The following is a 17,807-nucleotide window of genomic DNA, read 5'->3' on the forward strand; positions in this document are numbered from 1 at the left end:
ATTTATAGAGCAAACTCAGGTGAATGTTCAAGTTTGAGTATTAGGGATGACCAGCATCCCTAGTAGGCATGGCTTTTAGCACATGCTACCATGGCGACATGCTCATGGTTTCTAAGAGGTTTTGGGATAGAGCTGTAGGACAGAACAACAGCTGAATCAAGTCCTCTTCAAAGCATGTACCTCTGATTCCTTGCTAGGCTTTGGAAAAGGTATGCTCAGACCAGTGTTGCCAATGTTAGTTGAGTGTTTAGTCACAGCAGAACAATTAGAAGGGGGAAAGGCATGTATTTTGTGGCTCTGTAAAAATTGATGTCAGTATTCAGTAATGTGAGAGGAAGGGAGCACGTCAGTTTTCTGAGGAAGGGTGTGTGGTGGGATTTCTTCTTGCTTTCTTTAAGACACCTGCTTATTCCCAGTTGCTTTGCTTCCAGAGACGGACCCATTATACTGCTCTCTAGTGCAGTTTGCCTCAGCCTTTTCAGATGATGGATTCTCTAACCTTTTCCAGAGGGAAAAAGAAAAAAACCTTATTGTTTTGTATAACATTAAAATATTTAATAATATTGAATGGTGGCATTCATTAATTGAGCATTATTGAGTGAATTTGTTAATTTGTTTTCATTTTCCCTTGTGTTTTTTGTTTGCTTAAACCTGTTGAATTTGACTGCTGGCAGTTACTTTTCTCAAGTTGCCTTTTGATACTTCATGGACTTCTTGTGGTTTTTGGATCAAAGCCCATGGGAATGTTTTAGTGGTATGTGCAGTATAGGGAGCTTGGTGTCGTAAACAGTTCCATTAATGTTTGTTTTTTTAAGTTATAATGATGTTTGTCTGTGAGCTGGTTTAATGTTTGTTTTTATTTCAAGAAGATACATAGTTACAGCTGTAAGTGGGTAATGAATGTGAATAGAGGGAATTGAGAGTTGTTGTTTTGTGTCCCAGCAAAATGAAGCACGTCTGTCTGGCAGTGAATAATTCTTCTGCGTACTCTTAGTGATACCAGATACTTAGGAATTCAAGTCAGAGGGAAATTCCTTGCTTTGCCCTATACTCCTACAATGAACAGCTTGGTGTGATTGGGATTCTTGATAGCATGAAGCTCCTTATTTAGGGTTGCCACTAGAGAAACCCAGTGGAAGGATTTATATGCAGAAAATGTCATCAGAAGAATTAAAGGTGAGTTTATTTATTTATGATCAGCCAAGTCACAACCCATTTTAAAGTCTTGCTAATAATTTCCTGTGTTCTATTTGTAGCACTGTGGGTTTTTGTCAGGTGAAATATGTGCATGTTACAGCACATTAATATGAGATTATTCTTAAAAACAAACAAAGCTCTTAACCTTTATAGCACTTAAAAATCCTAAGTGCGTAAAGCATTTTAGATGGGAACCTTTCAACATCCTGTGTACTGGGTTGGGCTGTGGCTCTGTTTACACATGGCTGAAATGAGAGGCCAAGTGATTAGATAGGATTGCACATCAAGCCTTCACTGGAGATGGAGTTAGTTATTAAGAGGCCCTGACATTTAACCTTTTTACCCATGCATTGGCATATTTTGTTTTGTAAGACAGCTTGGAGACATTGGGATTGTGCTGTAAATTTTGAGAGTTTCAGACTGCCCATTGAATTCCCTAACCAGTGATCAGAACTGTTTTGGTGTAGGTTCTTGCAGATTTGAAGGGAGTGTGTAGGATTTTAAATGCTCAGTTTTATCGTGCAGTCATGTTAAATGTTCCAGCGAGGTGGTGAACCCATCTGTTTGATTCTTTGAACTTTCTGGAATATGAAGGACATAGGACTGTTCTTACCTTGGTGCTCTGAGAGAATTTTGAAAGTTTTGGCTTGTGCTGGTTGGAAATGTACCCCAACTCCAGCAATTGGTTCCAGAACTACATCCAGTCAGGCAACAATCTGCACACACTGCACTAGTCACAGTACAGTGGCTTTGGCTTGTCCTAACCTCACCTTGTGCCCAGCAGCTCACTCAGGCTGAAGGTGCAGCTGGCTGTGCCACCCTGTGCCCATGCTGTGTCCCTTGGCTCATTGCTGCCTCTCTGCTGCTCCTTGCTTCAGTCCGCTTCACATGGAGCCAGAGCCTTTGAAGCTCACTGCCAGTTTTGACTCCGTTTTCTCCTTTTCCTATCAGTGACCCTACCCAACTTAGTCTCTGCCCTTACAGATGGTTACTACTGACACCAGTCCTAAATTTAGCCCTAAATTTTTTCTTAAATCCAGTCCTAATTTGGTGATTGTAGCCTTTAGCAGATACAAGCCAAGAAAGGAAATTTTCCCTGCTGATTCTAACATCTCTCATCATCTGGCAAACCTCTGCTGAACCCAGCAATGAGTATTCCTGCTGGCTGCTCCCCAGCCCTAAAAGTAATTGACTGAATTTTTTGATCCTTCTATTAACTGTCTGTTGACAGTGGTAACTAATAACAAACAAAAAATCTGAAAGCCTTGCAAGTGAATCCTAGCTCAAGTCTTGCCCTAACACAAAGCAGGTGGCTCCCACTGAAGTGCTAAATGAGGCATGAACTAAATCTTATTTGGTTCCATTGTTTTATATTGATTACGTATGGATAAATGTCTTAGAGTAGTGTGAATCTCTGGAAACCAGGAGTGAAGATTATAGAATGTATGTAAAGCCAGTCTGCCTTTTATTTCCACCAATGGGAAAGAAGATAACAAATTGAGAATCAGGAAAGGCTGGGGTTTTTAATGGGCAACAGCAAGCCAGCTTAATTGTAAGTTGCCAATAGTCACAAAGTTTTCAATGTTTAAGCTATTTTTATATTGGTAATTTTACTTGCCTTATAAAGTATTTTTTAATCTCTGTTACTAATAAGGACAAGAAGATGGTTGTGCTTTCAGTTGACATCAGACCAAGAATACAAGAAGACTGTTTATGCAGAGGTTCCCATTTGCAGATGCCTGCTTTGGGATTGAGACATATCAGGGGAAGATTCCCCTCCTCCTTTTGTGGGGAAAAATCTCTTCATTTACAGGGCTGTAATTAGGAAATCACCATCCATTTTCTGCCCTCGGTTCTGTATAATCTGTGCAACTGTGAGCACTGTTCAAAACTTACTTTACTACCTTTGTCTGGGAATCCTACACTGGTCTTTGGTATGTTTTGCTTTGTTTTGGTGTAAGTTGCTGCAGTGTAGAAATAGGGAGGATCAGCTTGTGATACTCATGTTTGGTTATATTAAGTGTCTGTTACTGCTAACTCTACACTATAAATAAATTTGAGACCAAATCACTAATTTTGAAAGAGTGGGCTGGGCTGGAGAAAAGCCATAATGTTTTGGTGTGGATTTTGGCCACAGGAACAGAGAGGTCTTCTGAAAGGAGTGAATCTGATCTTATTTCTATTTTTCTTTAAAGGTTTCCTTCTCATCAGACTCTGTCTCTTGACATCCCAAGGGCATCTCTTTTCTATTGCATCACCCCACAATTACACAGTACTTTGGTGAGCATTCTTGTGGTCAGTAACATATGTTAGTACAAGTTGCACTTCCAACTTTAAATATGCCTCTAAAGAAGATGAAAAATAAACAAATGCTTGATAGTACTGAGGGCCCATGTCCACCTGGGCACAAGCTTGTGCTCAGGGTCTTGCACACACCCAGTGCGAATCTGTGATGGCAGAAAATAGAAAGGCCCTGCTGGAGCTTCCAGAGGAAGAGCTAATGATGCTTTGCAGAGCTGGGGCTGGGGTTTGATATTATCTCTTGCTGCCAGTGCAACCTCCCTGGTTAATACAACTTCTGTAAGGGCCAGAAGCTGTCCATGAGAGACTTTGTCCTGTGCTGGAGCTTTTGGTGCAAAGTCTCAGGCACTACAACTCCTTCCTGTTAGCTCTCCTGTGCCCTTGCAGAGCATTTGCTTTCCCTGCCTGCTCTGCTTTTACCTCTGGAAGATGTAGCTGTCATTTCTACTTAAACAATTAGTTGTATAATTTCTGTACATAGAAACAAAGGAGTTGAAGTATAAGTTATTGCAGAACTTTTATTGTAGGGTCTCTAAGGAAAGTGGATATTGTACTTTCCCTTCTTGCTTTCCACTATACTGGACACTTGCTTAATCAGATGTGCCAACATGCTTCCCCTTGGGTAATTTTCCTTATCTTCTTAAGTTAGACATTTCTGCTTGAAACACTGCCTATACATTTAATTGCTTTGGATGGGTATTTCTGCAGGAAAATTGTGGTAATATAAGTTATGCTTATGTTGTGTTCCCATGAACTCCAGATACTTGCATGTGTGCTTGTGTGATGCATCCTGGTATCTGTGTACCATTCACCCATGACAGGAAATGAAGGGAAGAAACACCCACTAACTAGAGAAACTTGTAATTCAGTCCTTACACCTTCTTTGATATGCTGTCCCTTGCTAGACAGGGTTGTTATTTGATTTGCAGGATTTGAAGTTGAGGGCAGAATAGCCTGAAGCACTCTGTCATACTAACACAGAAGCTTTCATAATTGGTACAATTAATACCAGTATAATTTCTGTTGCAGTCATCCTGTAGGAAGAAATCCTCATTCATCTGACTGTAAACATTGAGGGTAATATTTCTTACACATTGTGGGTCACAAAATTCCTCACAGTACTCACAGAAGCTTGCTAAACTGAGATTATTTATGTGAAGTGACTTATTGGGCAAAACTGTCAGAAGTACTGCAAGCCTTAGTTGAGCTGAGTGAGATTTGTTATATACCACGGCCTCTACTATTGTTCTGGCAAGTGAACCTTTCCTGAATAATGTGAAAGACCTTGTCAAACTGTCTCTGATCATTAGATTTGACATAGCTAATACCTGAAATACAGGCAGGACAGTCATGTGGCCAAATCATGGCTTGTCAGTAGTGAAAGTGTTTGTATTGGGTTGCCAGTGTTGTTTTTGGGAAGAGAGCATTGCAGAAAGAACATCTAGAAAAAAATGTGTAGATGCTTCATCCATTCTGTGCTGAAATAAAAGGCTATCGTTTTGCTGTGCTAAATGGTTATTAATGTATTTAAAGCATAAGAACAACCCTTGTTTGATAGGAGGAGACTGGGAGATGTGCAGATGTTGTGAAATACTTCAAACATTTTAATTCTGAGTATCCGAGAGTCACAGGATGAGCTTATGTTGTCAATCCTTCCTAGTGCTGAGGAACAGCAATATTTAACCATCTATCTCTTTAGTTTAATACTGACCTCATGTCTCCTGTCTCCCTTTTTTATTAATGGATTATAATGTTGGATTAAGTGAGGCTGTCATGCAATGTATTAGGTGCTGCTGTTGCTTTCTTTAATGACTGGAGAGGGATGCAATTTAAAAAAAGAAAGCAACTAAAACATAGTTGTGCAGAAGTGTCCCTGTGTTTGATTGCTGAAATTGCAGATAACATGACCAAGATCTTCTAACTGTTGGAGGAATCCTTTAAGTAACCTGGGATTTCTATGGGCATCATTTCTGCAGAATAAATACACAATGTGCAAATGCTTGTTCTTGAGTTTAAGGAAAAACAGAAACAATTGGTTTCTGTTCCCTTAATGCCTTTCTGTGTTCTTCAGATCAAAATTTGCTCATTTATATTAAGAAATGAAAATATATTTGGCTTGCTGATAAATGAAAGAGAGCTGCTTTAAAGTAATTAAGAAATTATTCATATGATAGGCAAATTCCTAAGAGAAACAGGGAAGGTAAGTGCATGGTACAGCATGAAGTAAAAATTCTTCTCTTTTTCCTTTAAAAGAGCTTTGGCTGAATGTGTTTTGTTGCTTTCTAGCTTTAAGATTTTTTAAATTTTAATTTCCTAGTATCAGAGGAAAAATCTTTCTGGATTACTGTGGCAAACAGGCTAAATGGTTATAGTCAGAAATAGTTGTGGTTGCTTTCAACCAAATGTGGCCTGTTCTTTCCTCTGCTTCTTAATTTGGTTGGCTGCACCTTTTTATTTTTTTATTCTAGCTCCAAAAGAAAGTTCACAATTCAAGGAAAGAATAAATTGGAACAGTTAGTGGCTTTTTTCTGAAATGCACATTCCTGCAGGTAGCAGGAGTTGCACCAGTTGAGCAAAACAACTTTGCTTATTGATGTTTTCTTTGGAGCCACAGAGTGGATTATGAAATTCCTGGAATCGAATGAAACTTCAAATATTCAAAACATAAAAACAACGTGGTGAGCTTGTGGCTTATGTTATCTGTAGGTTTTGGGGGTGTTTTTTGTGTTTCCAATTTTCTCTAACTCTGTCAGGCCTTGGACACAGGGAGAACTTGTGTCTGTGGCTGAAACCCCTTTGAAAGTATGAAGGAAGCCAAAGAAAAGCTAAGTTTGCAGCTGTCTAAAGCAATTTCCAGCTGATAGCCTGGCTTTGTCACACTCTGTTTTTTATTATACAAATCTGGCTGCTGGATTGCTTTGGTGCAGTGCTGTGCAGCAGCCAGAAGTTCCTTTGGTCCAGTCCATGGGAGGTTAGAGTTGAGCTTCCCTGAAGTGATAATTCTGGTTTATGGAGTCTTTAGACCCACTGCTTTTTCAAATAAATAGAAGAGAAACTGGAACAAATGTTTGTATCTTATTTGATCTGTTTGGCTGTATCACAGCATATTATTTAAGCTGTGTCACAGGAGCTGGTAATGTGATGTTATTTCCCTCCCCCCCTCCAGTGTATTTCTAGCTCTCTTTTTCTTTTTGTTGTCCTTTTGTTGTCCTTTTGTTTCTCTCTGATGTCTGTGGTGGTCTAAGACTTTTTTTTAACCAAAGATAAAGCAAACTAATCAGGGAAAGGGAGTTTCCTACTTTACTAAAGTGAAGATATGATCCAATTAGTGCTATAAAAAATTTAAAGTATTATTTATACTGACTTCAACCCTCTTTTTTTCTTCCTGAAGATGCCTAGATATCCTGAGAAGCGCTATAATGCCTTCTGGTTTTCCCAGTTCATACTTAGCTAATCTGTGTGTGTGCAGAATGGATGGGGAAATATATTGCCTGATGCCTGGTGAGATTTCCCTTCCCTCAATTACTTCGATCATGTCAGTACTGCAAGAGGGAAACTGTGGCAACTTTTGTCTATAGTTAGGGACTAACACTTAGAAAATGCTGGAGGAAGCTGAGGTGTGGCTATAAGCAAATGAAACTGTTTCTAGCTTACATGAGACTTAAGCTCCTAAAATAACCCCTTAATTGCTAACTTGTTAAAGTTTTTAATAAATATTTACTGATTTGTCTCACATACTTGGATGGTGTGAATGTGACTTGATGGGCATGTCTTCATAGCATGATGAAGAATTTGGCAGCTAGAGGATTAAGCACCATCTAGTTGCTTGTGATCTAGGTCAGATGTGAATCTGGTGATCTGGATAATGAATCCCCAACTAGTTGACAATTAGCTTGCAGTGGACCTTCACTATAAATTACAGCATTTGTCTAACATTATGTACAAGTGTAAAGTTGCAGCCTCATCCCTTTTTCTTCAGTTGTACTATTAAAGAGAACTTAAATTATTGTGAAATACAGCTAAGAAAGGCAAATTCTACATGAGGACACTTGGCTTACTCTGAGGTTATGTTTGGGTAATTCAGCTTTTAAAAAGAATGAAGACTAGTGATGGGGATACTAATTTTTTGTATGTAGTTGAAGCTATTGCTTCTTTACACATGCTGTATAGAGTCATCAAGGTTAAGATTTATGGTGTCTGTCTATTCTTATATTGGAAGATTTGATTAAATATTTGTTATATTTCCATGTTCAGGTTGTGTTGGAATTATGCCAGTGCATGTAGATTGATTTGCCTGAAAAGAGAATCCTCAGTTCCAAAAGTACTGTTTTTCATTATACAGATGTATTTTCAAAGGTTTTAATTGTGGATTTATGTATCTGTTTTTTCCTGAAGAATAACTAATGCTCCCTTTAACATATAATCAATGTAAGTTCTGCTCACTGTTTTAAAACCCAAACATTTAAGATTCATAGGTATTCTGGTGATACAGCTGTACCCTTCTTCATTACCAGTGCACCTGCAACAAAAGTGGTGACAGAAAGATGTGGTGACCTGAAGAGCTAAGTATATTGTTCACTAATAGATTTTATCCTGCTGATAAGAGGCCAGGGTACCTTCCTGTGTAATAGCTGGGGCACAGCATGAGTCAGTGACTTTATCAAAGTCTATTCATGGGCTGGAACATGAAACAAAGTCTCTTGAGCTCAGTTCTATTGTTTTGTGCATGAAGCCAGTTTTCCTAATTCAATGTGTTTATTTCTACTTTTGAACAGAATTTATGCCAAGCACTTGAGTACTGGCAGACATACACTACATTTATTTATTTGTTTGCTTGTTTGTTTGATTTCGCAGGACATTTCACTAGTGTGAAATCATTGCCCCTGCTCCTTCAGAATTCCTGCCTAACTACAGCTGTTTTGAGCTTGGGATGTTGGAACAGTGGCAGATATATGAAGCTAGGCAGATAGTTTGCAGCTGGGAGTTTGCAAACTTGCAAGTGCCAGTTTGATTTGGGAAGAAGGTGTGTTTCCAGTGCTGTGGCCAGGCTGGTGTGTGCAGAGAACATGGATGTGTGTGGCATTTGCCAGCTGCTGAGCTGCTATAAATGATATCATCAGAGTCACACTTTGTCTGTGTCTTGCTCTGGGTTCATGATTTGGCTTCAGCCAGCAGCAGGTAAGACTTGCTTCATGTTTGAATCCAGTTTTCCTTGCAATACTGGCCATCATCAATTTGCCCTTTCGGTTCTTAAAAGGATGAGTGTGATGTGTGATGTGCTCCCTCCATGTGTACTGTGTATCCTTGGTGGTCCTTTTCCCATGGTTTCAGGATTTGCACAAGCCCAGTGATGAGTGTTTTCATCGTGGTCCCACATTTAGTTGTGAAATTACATTTGCACATGGTGGGGTAGCAGAAGTAAAGGTAATGCTGCCACTGATCAGGGATTTCAGTGATGTCTGTTGAACGTGCAATATGATCAAATTACCAGCTTACTGGTTCTAATACAGAGTCTTTCTTGGAAAATAAATCCTACTGATACTATATCCTAAAATAGTGTCTCGGTGTTTCAAAAAAAAAAAAAAAGTTGTTATTTTGGGCTTTTAAAAATCTATTTACCCCATTATCATGTAACATTACTTGCAGGGTTGGAAGTCATGGATACAAAGACTTTGAGATGCCTTAGAAAAGATTGGCTTTAGTTGTTACCTGCTCTTCTGCATGCATTTCTGCTCCTTGGGAAATGAATGAATTCTGTGTTTACAACTGTTTGGTTTTTTTTGGTTTTTTTTTTTTTTTTTTCCCTTTGCACTAAATGCACTATTATGTATTCCCTGACCTGCTTCTGGAAATACTTGGTGAACCGGGGCAGAGTGTTGGTTGTGCGTTGGCCTTTTTCCAGCTCAAACACCCAGCAGTCATGTGTGTAGGGGTTATCATCCTGGTTTGAACTTTGTTCTGGCTTTTGGATGTGATAAATGCTCCAGGATCAACATGACAGCAGTTAATGAAACTATGGGTCATCAGTGTTTGTTTCTGAAGTGGAAACTGTCTGTGGGAAGGGAAATGTATTTCCTGTTACTTCATAATGTGGAAGGAAGGAATCTGCCTGGACTTCTGTGTTCTGTTCTACAGAGCTGCTGGGCTGCTTTCAGCTGAATGAAGTGGTGGAGGAAGGTGGGGAGGAGCTACGTGGTCTTTGATGTTTAGTGGTGCACATGTAGTTCAAGATGCTGTTCAGTGCAACACTGTGCAGTAAATTTCTGGATGCCTTGTATAAGTGGTTCTCGTGTTTGTATCATGGCTAGGTGGCATGAAAATAAGAGGGAAAAATAAAGTTTCATTTATTTGGGTCACAGGTACTTTGTTGGGCTGTGTGCTTATTATTGGAGTATCCTGGGCATCCAAAGCATGGTGGGCAGCAGGGGAGGGAGGGGATTCTGCCTCTCTGCTCTGGTGAGATCCCATCTGCAGTGCTGCATCCAGCTCTGGTCTCCCAGCACAGGAAGCCCATGGATCTGTTGGAACAAGTCCAGAGGAGGGGGATGTCAAGATCATCAAAGGAATGGAGCATCTCTCCTATGAGGAAAAGCTGAGAGAACTGGGATTATTCAGTCTGGAAGAGTGAAGGCTTCAGGGTGACCTAATTGCAGCCTTCCAGTACCTGAAGGGAGCCTATAAGAAAGATGGAGAGAGAGTATTTACAAGAGCATGTGGTGGCAGGACAAGGGGGAATGGCTTCAAATGGAGAGACAGTAGGTTTAGATTGTATTTTAGAAAAGAATTCTTTATTGTGAGGATGGTGAGGTACTGGAACAGGTTGCCCAGAGAAGTTTTAGATGCCCCATCCCTGTAAATGTTCAGTGCCAGGCTGTATGGAGCTCTGAGCAACCTGGTCTAGTGGAAGGTGTTCCTGCCTGTGGAAGGAGTTTTGAAGTAGATGATCTTTATGGTCCCATCCAACTCAAATCATTCTATGACTCTATGAAATATGTGATAGTGACTAAAATGTGACTTCTTGCAATACTCTAGAGTACATGATGAAACAAAGATTTCAGAATTGGAAAAAATGAGTTTACTAATTGACTATTTCAACTTGGCCCTAAAGGTCTGATTTGAGCATGTTTATATTATGAATAGACTACACCGTGTATCCAGTAGTACATTTTTATGTATCATTAAAATTAGCCATGTGGAGTCAGACCACTACGCTCTCAATTTGTGCTTGTGTCCTGCCTTCACTTTTCTTTATTCTTCCCTATTCCCCTGGTATTAAATTTGGAATTCCTTCAGGTAGTCCAAAAAGACAGGACCAGTTTTCTGTTTAGTGAAAGGCTTTTGTCCTGACTCTCTTTGTTGATAACTAGAAGATGCTTCTGGCCATGTAAGCAAACTGTAAACAAAATATCTGTGTCTTAGCTATGCATCCAACTAACATTTCTGCTGTAGTTGCAAGTATGCTGACATTGGTATAAAGAATTTGGTAAAAAAATCAACAAATACAATGATTTACAGTTTTTTTTTCCTCAATAGATCTATTACTTATGGAGAGTTGCAGTTGTAATGCTAGTATGGGAAGTTTTACTACTGACCAGCAAAGATCCTTGATATCTGTTCTCCAGCAGTCATATGGATTTTCTCATCTCTCTCTCAGTCAACAAAAATAAGAAGAAAGGTAAATAAAAGTCAGTGAGTGTGTTGCATTTCTCTTAGTTGGGCATTCCTGCTCTTGAATTGGCATTGCAAAATACCTCTGTCATAAGATAAAGTGGCACTTACAGGTCTGCACATGCTGGATTGTTTTGTTGGGTTTTTTTTGTGTGTGTGGTTTTTAATTTTTTTTTTTTCCTCTGTGGTGTTTGTACCATAAGCAACCACTCAAAACCTCCCCACGTTTGTTTTGGCTAGTGTCACCCCTCAAAGTTTCTCATGGACTTTGGTCTTTTGGGTAGAAAGGTAGAGGAGTTGCAACTGAACCCCGTTTAACCAGTTTTGCAGTTCACGAGAGGTCCAGGGGACTGCAGTTGGAGAGTCACAAACATAGGGTGGGTATACAGCTCTGAAGCTTTGGCAGTAGGGTGACTTCTGACTGAAAGTGCCAATTCAAAAGTACAGCAGCCTTACTTGTTGAAGCTAATCATCTTTAAAGGCTTAATGTTCTTTGTTACGTAGCTTCTGACTGATCCTGTCTGAGATTTTGTGCCAGTGTGGCCTTCATCTGTTCAGGACAGTAAGAAAGAATACTGCCATTATACTGTAATGTTTTTAACATGCAGGTAGTCCTAAATCATGGTGATAGTAGGAAGATATTGTGGCTGTACCTGTGATCTGGCCTGAGCTGCTGACCACCACTGAGCTGCTTCATCTGCTTCTTCCTCCCTCCCCAGGGTCTGGAAGGTGCTAATTGATTGTTGTGGTCTGTGGCTCTTGATAATGTTTTGTGCTGCACATACTCAGAACAGCAATGAAACAGCCTGGACCTTGAGCAGCTGCTTTTCACTGAGTTTGCAGTGTGTATGTTGCATCTTCCTGTAAAGCACGGCAAAGCGCTGGTTTAAGTGGGCAAAGTAGAAAATTACAGCCTGATTTTGACTCATCAATGTTGAGCCTAATGCTTAAGAAACCAATTAAGTTTAAAATACCACAGCTAATGTGTTAAAATGGATTTTCTTTTCACCTGCTTCAGCAATAATTTTATTATAAACTGGGACATGGGAAGAAATGTTAGTAAATGAAGAAAGAAATGCATTTAGGCACTTTCAGTGTAGGAATTATCTATTGGTGTTATCTGGGACTAGAGAATGGGAATAAGGAAGAATTTTAAGGCATATGCCTTAGTTGGCCGAGGGATCTTTCACACATCTTGCAGAGTTTTGCAACAATCCTAAAGACCTTTTGCTTATGAGAAGCAGAAGAAAAAGCATGAAGATTTGAACTGATACTTTGTCTTCAATACTTATTCGACTTATCCAACCTAAAAATGTTTTGTTTATTTGATGAATAGGTAGGAGAGTTGTTGGTGCCAGTACAGTACACTAGGTTGTTCACTGTAGTTCTGAGGACCACGTGTGGACAGACCACTTTTGTCTGTGCAGTCTGCCATGGACCAGAATTGTTAGAAACTGTTCTGATTTACATCACTAGACTCATTCAGAATCTCCTGTGTCCTACAGAAATCAGCAAATGTTTTTTCCAGCTGTCATTGACAAATGCATTCACTGAACACTTCAGGGTTTCCAGCGTTTTGCTGCCTTATTTTCATATGTGGTAGATTGAATGAGGCCAGTTCCTTTGGTGTAGAGAGGTTTTATTGACATTTATGGTTTGGGATTTGTTTTGTGGATATTTCATTGATAGCATAGTCCTACAATTACAAACCAGCAGTGCAGCACAAATGAGATACAAGATTGGAATTCCTGACTCCTTCCTTCTGGTCTCTGTAGCAGATGAGCTGTGAATTATCCAAAATAAAGTTTGAGCAAATGAAAGTATACTTGATTTGTCTTGTGACAGGCTCTTCTCTTTAATCAGAAAACTACTGATAGCCTTTCAGAATCTTACCATGTGATAACTGCTTCACAATACTCCTCTAATTACGTTTGCTTTTTAAATACTTATGTGTTGAGTGGCTCTTGAACATGCTGTTGTTGCAGGATTGAATTTGACATGTCAGAGCATCTGTCACTGCCCTGGAACAACAATGTATAGCTGTTATTACAGGTGCTGGGAAGTTTTCTCATAAAAGGTAGTGCTCTAGATACACAAAGTAAACTGTTCCCAAAGCTAAAAAGATCTTCTCCATGGATTCTTCTAGTTATCCATATAAAAGTACCTGTGAGAAGTAGTAGCAGAATTTCAGGAACTGGATTTGCCAGTTAAAGAGCCCCCCCATGAGTTATAGCTGGATCCAAGGATACTGGGCTCAGTCATCATGGTTCTTCAGGGAAAAGAACAGACTTTTCAAGTATGCCAATAGATCGTTATCTCCCATTAAGGAGCCCAGCTGTGAAATGTTTGCTCTCCTAGTGGGTTTTTTGTTGTTTGTTTGTTTGCTGTTCATTTTGGGCTTTGTTTTTGATGTAGAAAGCATGGCTGAGAGTCCAATGAGAATAACTCTGCTGCTGTACATCAGCGTGTGTGTCTCTCCTGTGTGTATTTAAAATCAAGGTGTTTAGATTATAGTGGCACTTGGAAAGGCAGGAGGGGATTAAATCCCTATAGCTGAGCAAGACTGAGCATGGTTGTGGTGAGACCAGAGGCCAAACTTGAGAGGACACTTTTATGTCTGGTGTTACTGTTGCTGTTTCCCTAGCTATGGACAGAATTTGTTCAAGTAGTTCTTGTAATACTTTCTCTTGGATTTTAATCTTTCTGAGGGAGGAAAGGAGGAGAATACAATTATTTCAGTTCTCTAGAACAAGATGCTTTTGACAGTACTTCTCTTTTAATACTATTTTAGGTGCTTAAGTGGGAGTAAATACTAAATTGTAGGTAAAACCCGTGCTGTCCTGTGACTTGCCTTAGCTGAGTAACCACTGCATTGGCGGTCAGTCTGTCTTTCCCTCGCTTGCTTTCAGCTTATGACTTTGAATTTATGGAAAGCCTGTATCTCTTTCATATTAGCCTGAGCTGTAAGTTTTCTTTTTCCCTTGAGTGTGAGAAGAAACAGACTGCTGAAGGAGCCAGATGGAAAGGTGTAATTTTGGGAAATATGTATGTTACATTGTCTAACAACTCTGCCACTCACATATCTGTTGAAACGTGGGGTTCCATTTTAATACTTAGGTTACTTTCAGGGTGTTCTTCACTGCTTGAGTGACTCTTATCTCATAGTTAATTTGTATGTTTTGATAATTATTTATTGAAGGTTTCTGTTTTGCAACTGGAATAAATGTAATGTAAAACTTGTAAGAATGCAAGGGGTATTGCATTAGGGAAGACATGTCTTTGGTTTTTTAAAGGGAAAGGTCAAAGAGAAGGGAGAGGACTAAAAAAAAAACAAATTAAATCCTCCCTTCCCCCCTTACCAATCATCAAGATCAGGTTGTTTTAAATTTTTATAAGTAACTCTGTGCAATATTGCCCAGCCTTCCTAAAGTACTTTTGTATGTTTGTAGGAATAGATGAATAAATACCCTTTTCTTCTGTGACCATTCCTGTCACCTGTTAAAGTGCTTTAAAAAAAGAAGAAAGGGTCCAGAGTAATTCCTACTTCATTTCAAATAAACAGAGTGTTTGTTTTTCTAAAGACATGTAATTTCCAGAAGAAAGATTTTTAAAAACTAAACTTAATTGCATATTTTTCCTTAACAGCCTATGATTTTTTATTTCCTCAGAGATCAGGAGTTTCCATGTAGCAGTCTTGTCATCTTCTATTTCAAAAGATACAGGCTTGGTCACTTGAGACCGAGTCCCTTCTTTTGCTCTAAACCAGAGATCAGAGAGTATTTAAGCACCACCTCTTTAGTGCAATCCACAGAAACCTGTTTAAATCTGGTTATTATTATAAAGACAGTTTACAAAAGTGCCCTTTTCACTGAAATGTCAGCCAAGCAAATTGCTTTCTTGTTGATTTGTACTCTAAATGTATAAGCCATGGTATTTGGATAAGTTGAATGATAATTTTAAGTGCTAATATTTTCAAGCTTTTTTTTATGGTAATGTGTGTTGTGGCAGAGGGTGGGACAAACAGAGGACAACTACTTAATCTTCCCTATCAGCTTGGTAAAATCTAGACCTAGTCAAGCAATTATACCCTGCAGTTGTCATGATAATTCACATGTGATACCTTGTTCAAATTTTTGTTTTGTTTGGTGTTTGTTATTAGTTAAATACTTTGATTTCTTCCATAATCTCAATTGTTTTCTGCTTGCTTCCAAGCTTGATCTGTGAATAAATAATCAGATATAAAAGGCATGTGCATTTCAAGTTCTGTGAGCAGACAGGAGAGTTTGTACCAGTGAGTGCTGCTGAAGCTGAGCTGTAAAGCCAGTCCAGCTGGAGTGCAGAACGCAGCAGGGTTTGTTCCAGCAGGACAGTTCAGAGTAGGCAGGTGTACACGTCCCTTCCCTGGATTGTACAGATGCAGTGCTCTCACTGCTGAAAGCTGAAGCTTTTCCTTCAGATTGTTGTGTAATTTATCATCCTGTGTTTGTATATATAATTTGATACATTTATCATTCCTCAGATTCAGAATATGGGGCTCTTCTGTGAGTATAGTACATTTAACAGTGTGCCCAGGTGGCCGAGAAAGCCAATGGCAGCCTGGCCTGGATCAGCAATAGTGTGGCTAGCAGGACCCAGGCAGGGATTGTCCCCCTGTTCTGGGCACTGGTGAGGCTGCACCTCAAATCCTGTGTTCAGTTTGGGCCCCTTCCTGACAAGGAGGACATTGTGGACCTGGAGCTTGTCCACAGAAGGGCAACAAATAGAAAGGTCTGGAGCACAAGTCCTGTGAGGAGTAGCTGGGATTTTTTAGCCTGGAGAAAAGGAGGCTCAGAGGAGAGCTTATCCCTTGTTATAACTCCCTGAAAGGAGGCTGTAGCCAGGTAGGGATTGGTCTCTTCTTCCAAAGAACAAACAACAGGGCAAGAGGAAACTGCCTCAGGTTGAACCAGGGGAAGGCTAGATTGAATATTAGGAAAAAAAATCTTCACTGAAAGGGTTGTCAAGCATTGGAACAGGCTGCCCAGGGAAGTGGTGGAGTCACCATCCCTGGAGGTATTTAAAAGTTGTGTAGATTTGGCACTCAGGAACGCGTTGAGGGGTGGATTTGGAAATGTTAGGTTTTGGTTGGACTCAATCTTCAAGGGTCTTTTCCAACCAAAATGATTCTATGACTCTGTAACATAGATTGTCACAGTCCAAGCAGCTTCTCATTTCAGCTGTTAGCCTGGCAAAATATTTTGGTTTTTTTTTTTTCTTCATTGTGTCATGTTCTAGAGAAGGGAACCCGCATCTATGGTGGTGAAATAGCAGGCCAGAGGCCTTACAAACTGAATCTCGAGCTGACAGAAGCCATGAGAAGGCTGACAGCTCTTAGTGACAACAGTCCTGCATCAGTGAAAAACAACTTGTTTTCCTTGAGAAGAACTTTAGGACTGTGGAAAACAACCTGCTTTCCCTGAGAAAGAACTGTAGGACTGTGAGAAACACTAGTCACCTGTATAAACTGGTTTTACACCATTAGGTAGAAAAATGAAAACAGTATGTCACAAACAACTCGTTCTGCATGCATACATCGAGGGATTGAGTGACCAATCAATATGGGGTAACAACTTGTTCCTGACCAATTTGGGACAGACAGGGGATGTTCTTTAAAAACTCTATATAAAGAATAAACCAGGGATTAAACCAGGATCTTCTTTTTTGCTCCATAAAAAAGTGTGTCCTGCATCTTTTTTTTATGATCACCACAGAGCCACATGTCTAGATCAAGTTGATATTTGTTGGCAGTCATGGGTTGCTTTAGTCTCTGCTCCAGTTTTGTCTGCTTCTCTCTTGTTCTGATGTGCAGTTAAAGCTTCAAGTGTGTTCAGTGTGTCTGGGCTATGAGGACAGGGTTGTGTATCCTTAGGCTGATGATAAGCAGGGACAGTATTTGAATATGAACTGTTGTTTACAGGACGCAGGGAAGAGAGACAAAGGAAAAACCAATTCTTTCTGTTTTATAAACAAGTTACTCCAAGCTTAATAATGCCTCATCTCCAGAAATGGCAATGGAAACACTTGAGAAAACATCTTTCTTTTTGGAAATGCTGGCTTGCTCCTTTTCCCTCATCTTCCACCAATGAAACTCAAACATGACTGAACCAAGTCCGGAACTTCTGTATTCCTACTCTGTTATAGGAAGTCTTCCTCATGCCATCAGAGTGGGGAGAGTAGTCACTTCCACTGCAGGAGATACAAACAGGAGTTTCTAAGGGAGGATGTAAATTCTTTCATGGTATTTCTTGTCTTGGGCAAGAAACTGCTTTATCTGCTCTGTCATGAGAACATGTTATGGCAAAATGCACAATACCTAGTAATGCAGCTGGAACAGTTAAGTGAGGGCAAAATCAAAAAGTTACTTAGGCTTATGCTTTCACTCAGAAATTTTACATCTTATACTTATTTAGAAACAAAACCAGCTCGACTTTTCCCCAAAACTGTAATAGTATATTAAAGCTAATTCTTGAGTGAATGATATAAATGATGTGAAAGATATAACTGTGAATGATATAAATCATGAAGGATATAAATAATATAAAAAAGATTCTCACTGTGTTATATACTGTAAGTGTTCTTTTTGTTTGAAAACAGAATGAAAT

At 39.6% G+C, this 17,807-nt stretch overlaps 1 protein-coding gene across 1 annotated transcript in view; it reads left to right on the forward strand.

The window, feature by feature from the left end:
* Window positions 1–17,807, forward strand: part of ARHGAP10 (Rho GTPase activating protein 10) — a 137,692-nt gene that overhangs the window by 13,200 nt on the left and 106,685 nt on the right. The gene's annotated exons all lie outside the window — the stretch shown is intronic.

Source organism: Anomalospiza imberbis, chromosome 4 (genome assembly GCF_031753505.1).
Source record: "Anomalospiza imberbis isolate Cuckoo-Finch-1a 21T00152 chromosome 4, ASM3175350v1, whole genome shotgun sequence".
Taxonomy (NCBI): domain Eukaryota; kingdom Metazoa; phylum Chordata; class Aves; order Passeriformes; family Viduidae; genus Anomalospiza; species Anomalospiza imberbis.